Genomic DNA, 18,903 nt, shown 5'->3' with positions numbered 1-18,903 from the left:
ATATCGTGAAACTTGCAATAAAACTGTGAGAATTGACAACACTGCTGGTAACCCACCCCCCTTATAGAGCTACAGCCCAAAGAATCTGAAACTTTCTATTTCAAAACACATTTTTCTTTACTGCATTTTTTCAACAAACGAAAAATGAGTGCCACAAGCAAAACATTTAAATGAAGACCAAAATCGTGGGGGCAAAGAAATGCAAACATGCAAGTTTATTGTTTCATATTTTTACTTTCTTTGGGGGTATTTCTGTGTTTGAATTTTGACATGGGAAAGGGCCGTCAGAACAGTGTTTACAAATGCAATCACGAACCTTAACCTTCCATCTAACGATTCTTTTTCATTTAAAACTGCGGAGGGATATAAACGTCACTGAGCCAGTGTCAAACCTGGCTCTTACAATTATTTCTTTAAAATATGTGCTCCTCCCCTACGCACCTATCGAACAACAGCTTTTGAATATGGCGTTTGCTTATTCTTCTGTTCTATGTGCAGGGCAAAATTAGATTTTGTTTTTAATATTGCAAGCTCTCTTGGGCAGAGATCTTGGGCCAGCTTACAGAGGTATTTAGGTGCCTAACGAGCTGTGCAGATAGGTGCCTAGTGGGATTTGCAGCAGTGTCTAAGCAGATTGGGCGCTTATATCCCAGTCCCTATGACTTCCAATGGGAGTTAGGCACCTAATCACCATAGGTCCTTTTGTGAATCCCACTAAGCTGCTCTCTGCATTATTAGGTGCCTAAATACCTTTGTAAATCATTTATTCTTGTCTCTAAAGCACTTTTGCACACTTTTGGGGCCAATAAACGAGTCAGAATTTTGATTTAAAAGAACATTGGAAGTCTCTTGCCACTTCCTGTCTGTCTTGGTATGTGTCAAGCTGTTTCGTATGGGAATTAGCATCCGTATGGAATTATTCAGGGAGAGTACAGGGGCCCGGTTTATGTCAATGGAGACTTTTTTGAAACATATTGGTGGTTTTTTTTTAAATACTGCTTTTATCCTTGTTTTACATTAATTGTTTCTGTAGCCATCTCAGTTGGTGAAAAAGCTCACTGATGTTTCCCTTTATTTAGCCTCTTGATGAGAGCGAACGTGAGTACAAACAGCAGAGTAACCGTGGTAGCCTGGGTAGTGGCAGCCCAGGCATAGCTGAGCACAAATCCACCTGAAACTTGTGGGTATGTACTTGGCATGGCTCAGCCGTGCTCCCATTGCCACTGGCAGTAGCTCGATGAGATCTAGTGCCAGTTTAATATACAGGAGCTGGGGAATCACACCCTTAGCTCGTTGTGTAGACGTAGCCTTAGTCTCCCTAGGCCTCAGGTCCCCATCTGTAAAATGGGAATAATGGGCACTTTGAGGATAAACACATTAAAGATTGTGAGGTGCTCAGATAGTAAGTACAGTGACAGAGGCCATAAAAGTACCTCAGACAGATAGAGAAGGAAGCAACTCAACTATGGAGTTGGAATGTGGAATCTCCGATAGCTTTGCATGGTAAATGGTGGCCATTTTCTGCCTGTACGTGATCAATGGCTAGGTTGACCAATGACAGTTGTGTTGTGTAAAACTGTTCAGTTTCCTATTTATAAACTTTAATCTTTTAAACTTTAGGGGGCCCCCATGCCACTTTCATAGGGAGACCCACAATGATACCTCCTGCCCACTCAGGATCCGACCCACAGTTAGAGAAATAGTGATCTAGTGTTCTCCATCAGGGCTGTGCGCTGGCTGAGTTAACTGAAATGACGTGCTTCATATTGCATAGCTCTCCGCTTCTGTCCTAGCTGCACAGGGGCCACGTTGCTTGAAGCATGCCATTTGTAGCTCCTGTAAAGAGTAGGGGGATTCCATCCCTGTGGAGCCAATGAGCTGGTATCATTATCCATTGCTGTACAAAGCTATTAGCAGCGAACAGATGAGACGTAATGCACTGTGGTATTTCTCGGAAGCCACTCTGTTTAGTGGTACAATCAGGCAGCTGAAGTGCGCACCATGTTTGATGCCTGCATGTATTACATTTGTTTCCTGGGAGGACAGTAATGCTAAATGCTGTTTCAGCTGCCTGGCTTTACTGAAACAAAGGACAAAACAGGGCTGTATGGTCTAGTCGTCCTGTACGCGCAGCGGGAGGGCTGTAGCCAAATGTCATCAGCGTCGTTTTTTATGTCTTGAATGCCGTGTAATGGGGCCGCAGTGCGCTGTTTGTGTATACAGGGAGGGTTGTGATTTGGATGTTGCTCTGTAACAATGTCCCAGCCAAGTTCTGGAGATCAGCAGTTTTGGTATCAAATTTAAATGTAAACGCCACTTGGGGCTGAAAATGACCCAGTGAGCCCTTACCCTGGCTATTGACCCAGATACCGCTGTGCGGGTTTCCAGACCACGCGGCTCGTTGTGATATTTCATTCTTGGATCTGGCATTGGCGTCACGCCCCTTTTCTAGCTGCTATCTCTGAGTGCACAGGACTTCCCAGTGAAGTGATTTAATACCCAACAGTTCAGGCTGGGGATTAGAGTGCAATGGCCCATCTGAAGTACACCTGGTGCTATTAAGCAGCGTGTAACTCAACCCTGCCTTGCATCAAAAAGAGACAAAACTCGGACTTCCTCTCTTTTCTTTGTATTACAGCAATGACTGAACGGTGGAGCGGAGGATCGTCTTGCATTTGGCAGCTGGCTGCTTTTTTCAGGAACAGTAACTTGTTTGTCACAAACATGTGAAAGTGAATGCAGGAAAGATCAAGTTTTGTTTTTTAGAGGGTCTGCTCATGCTGACTTTGTTTTATATTTAAATGACACTAGGAAGAATCAGGAGGGGCACTGGTACCGTATTAATGAAGCAGGACAGATTCTGAGCCCAGCCCATTCAATAATATAAATACCTATGGTTGTTCTAGTCTGTGGTTTCCTTTTTTCCTTATGGTTGCTTGGATTTGGGGTGGACATTGATGCAGGTTCTAGGACAGGTGGTGATTCTGACCTTCAGTATTCGTTGCATATCCTCATGTGTATCTTGAGCCTTTTTTGAGGAGCAGCTTATATTCTGTGCTCACATCAGAGAGTTAGTCCAGCATTTTGCATATTTAATTTTAAAAGATCAGTACAATTTCCATTGTCGTTGGGGAGGGGACCTTTCAATGGGAGCGAATGCTGAACTGTGGAACTTCATAGATTTGTGCCAAAACTCTTGTGTGTTTAAATGGATTTCAAACCATCAGTTTCCCACAGCTGGTAAACAAGTCTGCAGAGACTGGGTGAAAAATCCACACATGATGCTACTGGATATTGCGGTATTTCAAGGGGTGCACTGGAACACAAAGGTATAATGAGATATTGATCACCACTGTTTGCAAGGGCTGGCTCCCTGCTGGGTCCTGTGATGTAGTTTGGTTTCTTGAGAGCTGGATTTAGCTAGCAAACATGCATGTCCATTGACAATACAATTCAGATGTTGGGCTAGGCATCCAAAAAAACTGTGGGCTGGTCTTCGCAGTGTTCTCTTAAGGTATCATTTGAGTTAGGGCCTCCCATCTAGACACACCATTTCTAACTTGAGTTTAGTGGTGCTTTAAACTCGAGTGAGCTGGTGTGGTGTGGGTTGAAGTCGGAGTGTGGCTGACACTCGAGGTAGTAATGCAGTGTGGATGTGGCTACAGTCATAGGAGCTGGAACTAGGGGTGCTCCCGCACCCCATGGCTTGAAGTGGTTTCTATCATATACAGGGTTTACAGTTTGGTTCAGTGGCTCTCAGCACCTCCACTCCACAGATTGTTCTAGTGCCCCTGGCTACAGTTTGAGTTAGCACAACTCAGCTGTTAATCCAGTCCCTCTGAGATGCCAGTCGTTCCATGCAGCTCCAATTGATGTCTACCCTAGAGCTGGAAAGTGTCATTTCCAGCTCAAGAAGACATACCCACCCTGGCTCCAGGATTGACATACCATGAGAAGGGTGACCAGACGTCCCGATAAAATCGGGACTGTCCCGATTTTTAGGCGTTTGTCCTGATATTTCGCACTTCTGTTTTTGTTTTGTTCCGCCGGCGGGACTCCGCTTTTTTTTTTTTTTTTTTTTTCCCTTGCTCCGCCGGCGGGACTTCCTCCCCCCCATGTGTTCCGATATTTTCTTTATTCCATCTGGCCACCCTAACCATGAGTGATGTTTTGCATATGGCTTCTCTGAATAGAGCTAGGCTCTCTCGAGTGAAGTAACTCAAGCTAACTGTTGCAGTGAAGACAAGCCCTGTGTTTGTCCTGTGTGGGGAGGCAGTCAACAGGGATGCCCAAAGGGACAGATTAGAGTCATCCTGAAGAGAGGTGACACACTCCCTTTCGTTACCCCACTGGAGGGTGAAGGGAAAACTTGCTATGTGGTGCCTGAGTGCCCCCTGGAGGTAGGGAAGTATCGTCATCCCCTGTATATAGATGGGGATCTGCAGCACAGAGAGGTTACATTCTTAGCTCAAAGGAAGTCTGTGGCTGAGACAAGACCTAGCTCGCCTGAATTTCCAATCCAGTGAATTAACCTCTAAGCCAGCCCTTCTCCCCGGGTTTTTAGGGCTGGTGTAATTTCCATTTATCATCAAGGGAAGGTAAAAGTTTGTGTGACTAATAAGGTTACGAACACTTAATCCGTAGGTTGGATTATACAGATTTGAGATGCAGCCCCTTAGGATACCTTGTCTGTTACTTGTCCAGTCCTCAGTGTCAAAATTCTGGGTATTGCTGAGCCCTTAGCATATCTTGGGTGCTACCACAAACTAATAATAATACCGCAAGAATATTCTATTGATAGAATGGGAGCTGGGGTTCCAGTTATGGCCTGACTTTCTTATTAGAATTTGTCACTTTGCTTATTGCTGTTTTCAGTGGGAATGTTTGAGTTAGTGGCATTAAAGGAGTCTCTATTTAAGTGTAAGTGTGTGTGTGTGTGTGTGTGTGTGTGTGTGTGTGTGTGAGAGAGAGAGAGAATAAACTGAATGATCTTTTGTCTAGATAAATATGCCACAGTGGTGCTGTTTGATATTCAAGTCTTCCAGTTAACTCTATCTGGTCAGGAATGACTGCAAAATTATTTTCTGTTTGTGTCGGTTTTACACAAGAAAACGAAACTAAACGAGGACCCGAACTAAAATCGCTGATCCGAACCCTTAGTGCAAATCCAGATCCAGTTCAAAAGTTTGCAGCACGGCTCCTTCTGTGATGCATATAAAACCCAGGCGGCATTTGCTTGCTCTGTCTGCTGTCGCGCCCTTTTCACTGAACACCAACATTTCCCATTAAGAAGCTCGTGAGACTGGTGCTCTCAGTGCTCATATGGCTCGGTTCTCTGGCTGGGAAACCATTTGTAAATGTCTCATTAAAGGCCACCAGTCCTCTCTCTTTTGTCAGATTAGTTTAATGAGAGTAGTTGTCTTCATTTCCTTAATACCAGCCATCCTAAACCCTGCTTGCAGTTTATGAAACTCTTGTGGCCTGGAAAATCCCTCAACGTGGACAACTGTGGGTGTGTGTGGGGTGTGTGCGCGCGCATGCACACTGTGGATTTTTTGACTGAACTGATGCAAAAACACGACCTTGTTTGTGTTATGGAACTTTCAGAGCGTTTAAAACTTTAGTGTCATGACAGGTTCAAAAGCAAGGAGCACATGGTAGAATTAATCTTTGGATCCTGAGAGTGTGAAATGTATTTTGCACACACAACAGGGGTCTTTGGTAACTCAATGCGCATTTGCTTTACTCAGTTAATGGTTTGGTTTAGTTAAATGGACTTCACAGGATCGGTATCTAACAATTACTGTGAGTGTATCCCCACCAGTTGTTGTTATCACTCAGATGTCTGTCATGTGGGATCCTGCAGCACTATGCCCCCTAACTCATTCTTTAACACTGTCCATTATATTCAGAAGTATTTTCACTGCGATAGCATGGGCTTGGTGTGACCCAGTTTGCATAAATGGAAAAAAATCATGAATTTTACCCAAAATTGTAGTGGGGACATTGGCATAACTATACTGGAATAAACCAGAGGTTCTCAAACTGTGGTCCGCGGACCTCTGGTGGTCCACGAGCTCCCATTCAGGTGGTCCGCGGATAGTTCCCTCTAAGGTGCGTGCCTGGACAGCCGCACATGAGAAAATGAAGGGCCACCCACCTAATTAGTGGAGCCACACAAGCGTGGTTCCACTAATTAGGTGCCTGGGCCCTGGAGAAGATGCACATGTAAGGTGAGGTGGTGGCCTTGGGGTCAAGAGGGGGGTAGGTGGGAGGGGACAGTGGGATGAGAAGAGGGGGTGGGGGGAATTTGGGATGTGCAGGGCTGCAGTGGCCAGAGAAAGAGGCAACTTTCCTCAGCTCCAGGGCTGTGGCTGCCAGGGAGAAACGGCCCTTCTTCCCAGTCCCCAGCTCTGTGGCTGCTGTGGCGGGGGAGAGACCCCACTCCTTCCCAGCCCCAGCTTGGGGACTGCTGCGGTGGGGGAAAGTGGGCACAACCATTGCATTAGAAAGGTAAGACTAGTGATATTAAAATATGAGTTGTGTGCTTTTATTTGTTAAGGGTTTTTTTTAAATAGCACTTTTATCCAAAGCGCTTTACAATAGTTAGCTAACGGTACAAGCAACATTTGGAAAGATCGTTAAGTGGTCCGCTGAGACCCCAGCAATTTTCAAGTGGCCCACAAAAAAAAAAGTTTGAGAACTACTGGAATAAACTACGCCAGAATAACTTCCCATGTGGACACAATTCTGGAATAAGTTATTTTATTCCTGAATAATTACTCCAAATGCAGTCACTTTTATCCTGCAATTGAGTGTCCACGCGGGAGTTACTCTGGAATAGCAATAGTGGAAAATGATTCCACTACAGCTATGCTGGCCAATTTCTCGTTGTAAACAAGTCCTTAATCTGAATGGGTTTTGAGATTTATATAAATGGAATTAATTTAAATATGCTGGCCAAGATTTTCCAAAGTGACCACTGGTGGGTTTTTTAGGGCTTTTTTTTTAAGCAGGAAAGGATGTTTCAGTTTTTAGCTGCTCCACTTGAGACACCCCAAAGGCGCCTAATTTTCAGAAAGCATTGAGCATTGACCCTCGGAAAATCAGTCCCCTTTCCGGCATCTCAAAATCCCTCCTTACTCTTGAAAATCGTGGGCCTCTCCTAAATGCATTTTAAATCTGAACTAAACCACTGAACCTTTCCATGTGTTCATTATGAAGGGGAAGGCACTTTATAAATGAGGTTTTTTTTTTTGGTCGTCACAGCAAATAATCCTTATGTAAGAATCAATGAACATGACATCCTGCTGAATAAATCCATTGTGGTGCTGTGAGTTAATAATCCCCAAATGAAAAAGGAGATCTTCCTATGCAGCATCTGCCTGGCACTCACCTTTCTACCTCCCCAGGCTGCCAAAGTCTCTGTATCTGCTTTTGTTCAACAAAATATGCCCAAAATGCAAGCTGCTTGGTATTTAAAAACGTACAGGCCTGAAGCATAAGAAAAATCTGTGCTGTTTCACTATCTATCCACAATCTCTCAATATCTCTTAATCTAATAAGGATGCTGATAAACCAGCCAGCCTAATGTTCTTTAATCACAAAGATTAAAGATCTGAAATACTGTGCTAATCTTACTTTAAAGTAATAGCAAGTACAGTAGTTGGTATTAATTCTTAGATAATAATCTAATCAGTATTAATGGTGCTCAAAGAAATCTTTGGCTAAATCCTTTCTATGGACTATGGCCACTCAAAACTTCATACTAGCAGCAGGGATAGAATTCAGAGCCTTCTGATCCCACAGCATAGGCCCCGATCTCTTAAACTAAAGGAAAATCTTTGTCTGCTTTTAGCAATATAGGTACTATGACACATGCTTGAAGATTTCAGATTCTGTCCCATATATGGCAATGGCATACATACCCACAGCTGCCAGTTCATTACATGCCTCCCTGGTCAGACAAACTTATCCCTATGTAACTCCCTGGGGTTCAGATCCCAAAGATACCACATTACTGCTGGTAAAATATGTTTGTGTCTATTGCAATGGTGTCTGATGTAGCTGGAAATTGCAGAATAGGCCTAAGGACCATCTAGAATGAGGAAAATGTACATGCTGAGTGTCCTCATTGGAAGAGATGAAAAAATGCTGTGACGTATAGCTTCCTGTACATCATGCTTTGTTTGTATCTGTTAGGCTTTAAGGTGCCACCAGACTCCTTGTTGATCATGCCCACTTTCTATTTAAAAGGGCCTGTTTCAACTGTTGTTTACTGACTTTGTTTGCAAATTATCCTGGAGTTCTACACAAAGGTGGGTTTATTGTTGTTTTCCTTCAGACTGTGATGCTGTTCAGCTTTGCACAGTGCAGAATGGGATTATTGTTATGAAATGAAAGATGGCAGCGATCCAAGTCCAAACCATCCTGGTTGTTCGTGAAAGATCAAAACTCCAGCAGATAAATACTTGGTCGGTTTCTGTGCGGTAGGCATTTGAGAGAGAGAAACCATTTTATGAAACGGCTTCTGTCGAGAACATCCTCTGATTGCCGGGCAAACCGTCCAAAGGAACAGGCTAATCAAAGCAAACCACATGACTTGGCCAAAACTCATTCCAGCCCAAGCAGCTCCCTCCTCCGCTAGTACCAAGAATGCCCATCTCGCCCGTTGTGTAGTTGGTTTCATATAAGTGAACTTGTGGGTGAGACCTTTCAAAAATGGAGGTCTGTGTTTGCTCTATATGGCCATTGACGATCCCATGGTACTGCCTGTGTAAAGATAGAAATCTGTCTGAATAGAGAACTAGTAGCATTCAGTGAGCCAAAAGCCAGGGTCAGCACTTGATGAGAATTCTCATTCTTCCTCACTCTCTTTCCTTCACTCCTCTCTCATACCAGGACACTTTGTAGTCATTCCTCCCCCGTCCAGAGTAGCTGAAGCCCGTTTGCCTGTTGCATCAAAGCTATAGCCAGAACGTAGTGTCTAAAGCATGGAAGCTATTCCGGGAGACAGACGAGGAAGCTGATTTCAAAGGTGCCAAAGGCACAGCCCTTGTCTACGCCAGACACTGTCCAGATTCCCCACAAGACAGGCAAGCACAGTCCCAGAGTTTTCAGCTCTGCACTTGGAGAACTTTCAATCTTTCCCCCAAGTCAGAGCTGAATCTTCTTGACGGTCTCTTCCTCCCAGGATGCACTTCCAGTCTGTTCAGCCATACCCTGCAAAGCGCTCCTCCAGCTAGCATGTGCATGCTTGACCGGCTCTTGTGACTTGAGGCCCCCTTTCCTCCCACCTCATCCGGCAGCTTGAAAAAGACATGCTAAATCTCCGTGCAGAAAACAGCTGCTCCATTGCTGCGTTCAAACTGAAATGAATTTGTTCAGGTTCTTTTTTGGTGGCTTGGTTTCATTTGCGGGGGAGGTGTTTTTTACCCTTTATTTTTTAGAAGCTAAACCTAGCTGAATCTCGAAATGAAACGTTGTTTCAAAACAAAGTCAAAAATGTTGTTAGTTTCAAAAAGGTCAAAACAAATCATTTTGACTTTTTTGAAAAATTCCTCCCCAACACCCTTTTTGGAGTGAAACTGTTCACGGAATTCAACCCAAATTCACTCATGGTTGTGGTTGACCCAAAGCTTCGGTTTTTGGCCAATAAACTCTTTCTCCAAACATTTGTACCCAGCTCTAGTAGCATGGATTTTTGAGCAGGGGGTTGGACTAGATGACCTCCTGAGGTCCCTTCCAAGCCTGATATTCTATGATTCTACCTGTGTCGCTGCTGTACAGAGGACAAAGCTACATCTCTGTCTGTACTGACTGTGACTCATCAAAGTACAATAGCTGCAGGAATCTCACCGGATAGAGAGGCTGCCTCTTCTCTAAAGATCCAGGTTCATATCTTGGCTGCTGAGGAGGGACACCCTCAGCACCAGCTTCTTAGATGGGCAACTCCACCTGCAGGTGACATGGGCTGTAGCTGACCATGACTTGCTGAATGCAGAGTTCACTGCCGTATTGTGGCTGCAGCCGTACTTCACCTACAGACCAAAGGGATTCTACGGAGTACTTCTAACACAAGAAATAAGAGCTGAGACGCTATAAGACATGTGTATTTGATTCTACAGCTAACGTTACTGTTTGGAGGGAAGGGGCCCTTCTAAGCATGAAAGCATCTATGTGTTGTCCATCACTAATGAGCAGTGCCAGTTTTTACATGGAACTGGAGCAGAGACAGGGGTTTGAAAGGAGGCCAGTGTATGACATCCCAGCTCATGCCAGCTGACACCAGACAGTAGATCCCACATCCTCCCTTAGGCACTAGCCCAAGCAGAGAGGCAGGCATGCAGAGAGCACTAATGGATGGGAACGTGGCTCAGGCTCTAACATGATGCTTGTGGCAGCTCAGATGTACATTATTCCTCTTCTAAACAGCAGCCCCCTTGGCCAGCATCCGGGCTTTCCAGCTGACACATTCCTCCTTCACTTGGTCTCAGCTGTAACTCGTTAGTGTGAAGCTGGAAAAGCACCAATCCATCTCCCTGCCATTGAGCTGAACTGTGAGAACCGCTGAGCATTGCAGGGGCTCAGTACCCCCAGGATTTACCCCCATGTTTGTAGCCAGGTGAGCTAAGGCTGTGATGGAAGATCATGAGATCTCCTGCAGAGGGATGTGAGCTGGAGGAGGAAGGATTTTTGTTTACCCCTCATACAGCGTTGGCTAATTGGCGAGGTTCTTTATAGCGGCCCTGAAGCTATTGTATGTTGGCAACTGCTGGAAGCAGGGCATTGGACTAGATGGACCCTAGTATATCAAATCCTAGGCTCTGTTTTGCCATGGGGTGCACGTTGGCAGTTTCCTAGCAGTGGCCCTTCTGCAGCTGTGCAGTTTGCAGAGATTTGGATGGAATAACCATGGTACTTAGCCCTCCTACGGAGGCCTCTTCTACCGGAGGACATCCAATTGCTTTCCAAACACGAATCGAGCCCCACCTGAGGTAGCTGTTGTGACTCCTATTTTATAGTTGGGGACCCTGAGAAATACAAAGGTGATTTGACCGAGGTCACGTGCCATGAGGAGGAGAATAGATCCTCGTGAAGGTTCCAAGCCCCTGGATGCTAACCATGAGATGCACCGTTCCTAGTAGATTCCATGGCAATGGAATGGCATCACCACCACCCCTTGCCTACAAGGAGCTTTCCGGGAAGGTGGGTGGGTAGCAGGTATGGGAAGAGCTGAGTCCTGTACTGGGTTGAGCCTTCATCAGGGTAGGTCGATATTTTATTTGGTAAGCACCTGTCCAATTTACCAAAGGAAAAACAAACAACTCCTCTGGGATTTAAAATAGAGACTGGGAAAAAAGCCCTTATTGTGAAGCCTTTTGGTAAATTTAATATGTGCTTTCTCACGTCACCTCCCTGGGGAGAAAGTGGTATCTCTCTCTCTCTATTTTTTTATCTAATGAGGTTCCATTTTATCAATTAGCTGGCTTTCGCTAGATCCCCATGGCAACACAGCACTGCTGTTGAATTTCTGCTCCTTCTGGTGACCAGTGTGCCTGGCACATAGCTTGGGAATAATAGGATTAGAGCGGAGTTCTGTAGGGTACAGGAAACGCATGGCTAACGTTTACAGTGCACCATTTTCCTGCTCAATTCTTGTTCTATTTTCTCCCCCTGGGAACAAGTTCTCTCTTCCCCCTTGATTTAAACTTTACGATGACAATATCTGGGGAATGTAAAATAGCAGCAGCTCTGATGTGCTGTGAGAAATCAAAGCGTGCTGAGTGAGTAGACATGTGGCTTCCATTTAGTATATGCTACCAAAACCTGCCTAATGATGAGAGGGCTTCAGTCAAGGGTACCCTTGTTAGTCTCCACAATGTGCATCTGTCCTGTACCTGCTGCTCCAACGCTGAGCACTTTCAGAATGATTCCTTGCTCCTGTAACTATTAGGAAATGTTTTTCTTACCCTTTCCTGCCTGCTGGAATGTCCAAGGGCTGGAAGAGGCGCTCTCCCGTATGGAGCAGGCCTTGCAATTTAGCAACATGTCTCTCGTTAGTGTTTTAACGGGAGCCAAAGAATTGGGCTAAGGATCTAGTGCATCAAATTAAAACCTTTTCAATCCTTGCTGGAGTGGAACGTGTTATGCCCTTGAAGTGCTGGCATCTGAAAACAGGGTTGGGGGTACGTGAGGTACACTCCATCACAGGACCCGAATAGGGTGACCAGACAGCAAATACGAAAAATCGGGACAGGGGGTGGGGGGTAATAGGAGCCTATATAAGAAAAAGACCCAAAAATTGGGACTGTCCCTATAAAATCGGGACATCTGGTCACCCTAGACCCGAATCTTGCCTAACATGCCAAGTATGTCAGGAAGCTCAAAGCAGTTAATTAGCAAGCAAGAATGGCCTAAATGTTTAAGAGGACCCGAACACCTCAAGAAGAACAGTTCTGGGGTCTGGTGGCTCAGAGCTGGCCATACAATCCACTTGTGTTCCAAACGATATAGGGCAAAAGACCCAGGCCACCTTTTTATTTATGGGGAGGGAAATTAGTTAGAGCAGGTCTCCTGGGTTCCATTCTTGGCTGTGCCTCTGACTCGCACGGTGACCCTGGGTCTGTCACTTAACTTTGTAAGTGAACAGTAGTGCAGATGTTGCTGATGGTTTTCCCCCTGTGAGAGATCTGCCTTCCAAGTGAGCAGAAAGCACCAAATGTTGTAATTTGTTGGCCCCCATCCTTGATTTGGAAAACTCCCCAGTTGTGTTTGGCAGCTTTGTCACGAGGCAGAGATTTCTCTCACATCTCTACCTCCGACTGCCCTGTATTTTATCCCTTTGTTTCTCCCCTCAGTTGCTGGCATCCTGAGTCTGGTGTCCCACTGGCCTCAGTAAAATATAACTAGACGGCAGCAGACAGAGGGGAGGCCCAGCAACAAATGGGCTATTTTAAAGGATACTGCAGGTCCCACACCCTGGGAGCTCCATGGGATCTTATCAGAAAGTAGGAGCAGGCAAACCATTAGATCTTGTGACTCCAGGCTTAGTTGCAAAGGGCATGGAGCTCCAACGTGGTAGTGATCAGTGTCTCAAACTCACCAGACAATCTCATCACAATACCCAGTAGAGGGTAGGGTGACCAGATAGCAAGAGTGAAAAATTGGGATGGGGGTGGGAGGTAGAAGGTGCCTATATAAGACAAAGTCCCAAATATCGGGATTGCCCCAATATAATTGGGACATCTAGTCACCCTAGTAGAGGGCAAGCTCAGAGCATGGGAATGATGTTGTCTTTCCCTGTGCTCTGGGGACAGGCATCCAGAAGGCTGGCCTTTCGTAGCCAGCCACTTCCCCATACTGCTGGCCCCTTCAGGTCACCTCCACACGGCGGATGGACTGCCAGACATCTCTGGAGTAGTGACATATAGAACAAGACTATTCAGAGTTACAGTGGTAAGTAGTTTTTTAAAAAATGAAATGGGTAGAAACCTTCGTGCTTCAAGGGAGTAAGCCAACCTATAACTATTTGGGGTCAGGAGGAAACTTTCTTGAGGGCAGTTTATTCCATAATTGCCTACTGCAGGGTTTCCTACACCTGCCTGTAAAGCATCAATGGCTTGGATACTGGATTAGAGGGACCACTGGGGTCTGGTTGTTCTGATGTTCAGTGTTGTTGTAGCTGTTTGGTCCCAGGATGTTAGAGACACGAGGTGGGTGAGGTAATGTCTTTTTTTGTGCCAACTTCTGTTGGTGAGAGAGACAAGCTTTTGAGCTTACACAGAGCTCTTCTTCAGACCTCAAGAAGTGGTCTGTGTAAACTTCTCTCTCTCACCAACAGAAGTTGGTCCAATAAAAGATATGGCCTCATCCACCCTGTTTTTCAAAAATTGAAAGGGCAAAGATTGGATTTAGTTTGGCTATTGTGAACCTGTGTGCCTCTCCTGTTTAATATTTTACAGATCCCCAAAGTCTGCTAGGGGCTTTATGGAAATCTTAGAAAGACACAGTCCTTGCTCTGAAGTTTGCGCCTCAAATTGTAGATGATAAACAGTCGGGGGGAATAGGAAGCGAAAGGGCCATCTTTTCATCATGTGATCAGCGTGGTTACTCACTTTATGCTTACGCTGGTTCAGATAATTATTTTATATAGAAATAGTGCAGATGATGTAATGCGCTCCCTCGGTATAGGCATGGTGGAAAATGAGGAACTGTTTTATGGAACCATTCACCCAGTCCTAACAAATAATAGCCCTGACTGTGAGATTGCTCTGCTGGCCCTGTTCAGGAGTCTGCTTCCTTTCAAACTCTCCTAATTATTTACTGCATTTAGATTATGGTAATTAGATTGTGTGACTGAAATGATGTAATTACTGTAGTTCTGCTGCCACAATTTTGTTAAGCAGAGATCTAAAACTGAGGCTGAATGAAGTCCTGCTAAGCTCTCCTCTCTCCTGGTGAGCACAATATCCGCTACAGGAAAGATAACAATCATCGTTTTAGCTTTCATAGACAAGTCAGTTGTTCTGAATATACGCGGCTGGGAGGAGTTAATATGTGCTGGTGTATTGGCAGATGGAATTCCAGAATTTATTTCCAACTCTGCCATTGACTTGGTGTGTGTGAAATTAGGCAAGTCTGTATTCCATTCTGTGCCTCAGTTTCCCCGTCTGTAAAAAAGAGGGTAATAATAGCTACCTCACAGAGATGTTGTGAGGCTTAATATAAATGGTATTTTGGTCCCTAGTTGACAAGCCCTGCAGAAGTGCAAAGAGTACTGTGCTGAAGCTCTTTAGAGATGGACTTGGATATACACTGTAATAAAACTCCTTGTTGTTTTTGTAATTATACTGCTTTGATCATCCACGAATCCAGACACTTCAGTAAAGGCTAAGCCAGTATCTAAGGCCCATGATGCATCAAAGCACTTAAGAATGTGCTTACTTGCTTTACTGAAACAGGAATATACATTTTGCTTTTAATGTTCACTTTTTTATTACACATCCCTGTCAAGATTATATAAATAGATAGATACATGTTACTGAGAGCACCCTGGATTATTAAAATTGAAAGAATCTTTACAAAGCAATTTGTTGTTCCCGATTTATACTATTCGTTTACTTTCTTGCACTTATGGACCATAAAACTAGACTGGTTGGTTTTATTTTCGGTTTATAGTCAGTTTTACTTCAAGGTTCTCATGCACAAATCCAGTGCTGATAGTTTTGTTTTCCAGCTGGTAAATGTTTGAAGGTAATGAAACAAATAATGTCTCCCCCCTCCAACCTCCTCTTTGTATTTGAAATATGTAATGAAAAGCCTGAAAATCTTGTTTTGCAAAACCATTTTCACAGAAAAACTAGTTCTTGGACATAGCCTACTTGTCAGTATACCTTTAATGTGCTAGCTATTACCAGAATGGGAGAGAGATGGGCTTGAAAGTAATTTAAGGCATTTATAAAAGCTTTTTAAAGAGAAAACATCTGAGGATGGGCAAATTTCAGATCAGGGTTGAAAACCAGCATGGAAAACAACTCAGGAACAGAAGTGTCTTCACAGCTTTGAGGAAATGAGCTGAGCTACCATGGGTCATTGTGCTAGACATTGATTGCATTCCTTTGTTGGCCCTATCAGGTTCTGCAGAATTTAAGGGCCTAGTTGTCTAAGAACGTAACATGAAGAGTAGGGTCTGATTGTATGATACCCCTTCTCATTGGGTAGTACCGTATTCCATAGACAGTCCCACTGAAATTAATCGGGCTAATCACAGTGTTAAGGTACTGGTTAGTGTGAGTAGGGATATATCTCAGGCTGGCCCATAGAGTTTACTAAAGTGAGTTGCTTCAATGACCTTGATTGGATTATGCTCAGTAGCAAAATTTTGCATGATTGGGCCCTAATTTTTTTTTTTTTTTTTTAGTTTAGATTATCCACATGTGGCTAGATGCAGTGCTCTCTTCCTGAGTCTGCAGACAGACTGACACTATAGCTCTCAGAGGCGAGTGAGTTTCATTTACTGCAATGGCTGTCTGTTGGCTCTGAAGCCTGATGATCACTTAAGTGTCAGCGCTCAGAACTATTTCCCTGCTGGTTGTCTTAGCAGAAACGTTACATTCTTCAGGGAGTGCATTTAGCTCTAACAGAACTTGAGTAGAGCACCTTTGCTGGTTTTGTTTTTATTGCTCAGCTATGCCTGTGGCAAAGCTGGGAGCATCTTGGTTCGGGGGCTTTTTTGTTCTTTGGACTTTCCCGAAGTTGGCACCTGACCTGTCATGCCCATTACTTCTGAAAGAGCTGGAGGGAACGGCAGAGGTTGAGTGCTAGTGAGCGGGGAACCTGAGCAAGGTTTGCAGGTCGCTTCAGGTAAGCGCTCACAAGTCTGAGTGCTTGCTGGAACGATCTGAACCTCTTCCGTTAGTGGACGTGGCACAAGGTGAAGAGCAAAGCACCTGTGGGTTCTAATCTTGCCACTGACAATGACTCGCTGTATGATACTGGGCAGGTCACAGCACAGTGGATTAAATTCAGCACTCATGGAAGTGGGAACAACTCCTGTTGACTTCAAAGGGAGCTTTACCCATCGATGCCAGGGGTGATTTTGTGCTTTGTGCCTCGGATTCCTCTTCTGTAACAATAGGGGTGATAACACCTCTCTCTGTCACTGGGATGATAAGATTTCATTCATATTTCTTGAATGGCAGGCTCTGGGCAGCACTGGATACAGTCGTGTTATTTGTTGCTGTACAGTTTGCAAAACTGGGCTGGAAACTTCCTGGTAACCGGCTTTCTTGAGCGACTTCTGTTATTTCCCATTCCTGGCTGGGTTGGCAGTGCCGTGAGAGTCTCATGGTATTTCCATGTTTCCAATTCCAGCCCTGCTGAAATCAGTGAGCAGAGAGGCGGCTGCCAAAGTGAGGCTTCTTGGAGACTGGAATGAGTTTGCTTTCTTCAGAGTTAACCTTTTTGAAGCCAGAAGCCTGACCGCCAGGTGCTCTATGTGCTGAACATCTGCCCAAGAACTCTGGTGGCTTTTGTGGTGCCTGACCTCCAGAAAGCTTCACTTTGCGTTTTGGCTGAAAGTTCAGGTTGGCTTTTATTTCATTTGAAGCACCTTGGCTCATCGCTAACACGCGGGTGCACACAGCACGTGGCCGGTGGTAGGTGGCGTGCACTGAAAAGCACAGTCTAAGATCTGAGTGTTACTGAGCAGCAAGAAGGTTTGAAAGTCCAGTGGGCTAACGGGGGAGGGAGCCTGACTCGCTGTTTCTTAGGGCTCGTCTATGTGACGCATTAGTCCAAGCCAGCAGGGTGTAAGTCCTGGTGCGCACTAACGTGTCGTGCACAAAGTGTCCGTGTGGTCCCTGTTGCTGCACACTAAAAGGTCCCTAGTGCATGTTAGCATAGTTCCATTTCAAACAGTATTACATTAATGTGCCCCAGGGAACTTTCAGTGTGCACCAGCAGCGTCCTCATGGACACATTTCAGAGTAGCAGCCTTGTTAGTCTGTATCCGCAAAAAGAACAGGAGTACGAAGTGGGCTGTAGTCCACGAAAGCTTATGCTCTAATAAATTTGTTAGTCTCTAAGGTGCCACAAGTACTCCTGTTCTTCTCATGGACACAGTGCTCACTAGAATTTACACCCCTCTGCTGTGGACTAATGCACCATGTAGATAAGCCGTTATTTTCCAAACTCCCACGTTATTTTTCTAGGCCTCTCCCTAATCTCCCCCATTAACCTGTTCTTTAATAAGGGCCAAATGCAACCTTTTCCCCCCTTCCTTGGACCCAGGCTGCAAGCAAGGCTGGTGACAGGGATTGTCCGACTTTGACCTTCCATACTTTGACCCCATTGGTAGCTTTCATTTGCATCGGTTGCATTAATTCCTGCTTGAACTCCATTTCGTGCAAGTTGGGGCCTGCTAGATGCATTGCTGCTGCCTCGGTCCAGGCCTGGTACCCTGGAGGAAGAGCTTCAGGGGGAGGGGAATGAACTTGTCTCACTGCCTGTAACCATCTGCTGCTCTCCCGCCCCTCACCTGGTAGGGAAGTGGTTCAGGAAGTCACCCTTCGACATGCCTGAGTCCAGTAAAGGTACCAGTAAAGGAAGTTCCTTATTCTGGATTTCATCTAGCTCTGGGGTGATGATTATTAAGTTTCAGTCCCAGTGAAGTGTGTGGATTTACAGCTGTTAGTGTGAGGACTGAGTTAGGCTTTTTGACTTCTTTGTTTTCTTATACTGAGACTAGTCCAGTTGGTCCCCTTACTTCTGAGTCTTGGCTGCATCTCTTACAAGCCGGATGCAAAGAGTCGCACAAAGGAAGCCATTTGCAGTGCACAACAACAGCAAGTTTGACTGTTCCTACAAAAGCCAGGAGCTATGCTACACGCCCTCGAGCGCCATCTACTAGTGCTTTATCTATTAACTCTTTGCATATAGTGAGCACTGCCCTAACACCACCAGGGAAAATCGATTCTCCATTTTTCATAGGAGTGATTTCCTCCCTGAGGAGAGGTGGAAAATGAGCTACCTTGGGCCTCATAGGCTCTTTGAGCATCTGCCAAGGTTCCTTCTGCTGCCCTTTATTACTGTTCTTAGTGCTACTTCTGCAAAGCAGCACACTCGCAGTAACTACCTACCCTAATATCCTTCCAACACTGCTCTGAGGTTGGCAGTAAGTAGTTTTATTTCTGACTCTCCTCCTGTGACTGGGGAAACAGACACAGGTGGGTTCTTAATAATACGCACAACGAGGCAGATACTGGGCTGAAATTGAATTGTTTATGAATAACTCCCCTCTTCAGCTGCAGAGATGGGTCAGTGTTCCAGATGTGTAAGTAACCACTGTGGCTCCAGTCCTTGTCTGTGTCCTGTATGAATAGGTAACCTGAATGATGGTAC

At 45.0% G+C, this 18,903-nt stretch overlaps 1 protein-coding gene across 2 annotated transcripts in view; it reads left to right on the top strand.

Annotated features, from left to right (window-relative positions):
• The window catches only part of CLIP2 (CAP-Gly domain containing linker protein 2), a 125,646-nt gene that overhangs the window by 40,816 nt on the left and 65,927 nt on the right, over positions 1-18,903 (top strand). The gene's annotated exons all lie outside the window — the stretch shown is intronic.

This window comes from Malaclemys terrapin, chromosome 18 (assembly GCF_027887155.1).
Source record: "Malaclemys terrapin pileata isolate rMalTer1 chromosome 18, rMalTer1.hap1, whole genome shotgun sequence".
In the NCBI taxonomy this organism is placed as follows: Eukaryota; Metazoa; Chordata; order Testudines; family Emydidae; genus Malaclemys; species Malaclemys terrapin.
Note: the sequence above shows the minus strand (reverse complement) of the source record. Positions and strands in the feature narration are given on the sequence as shown.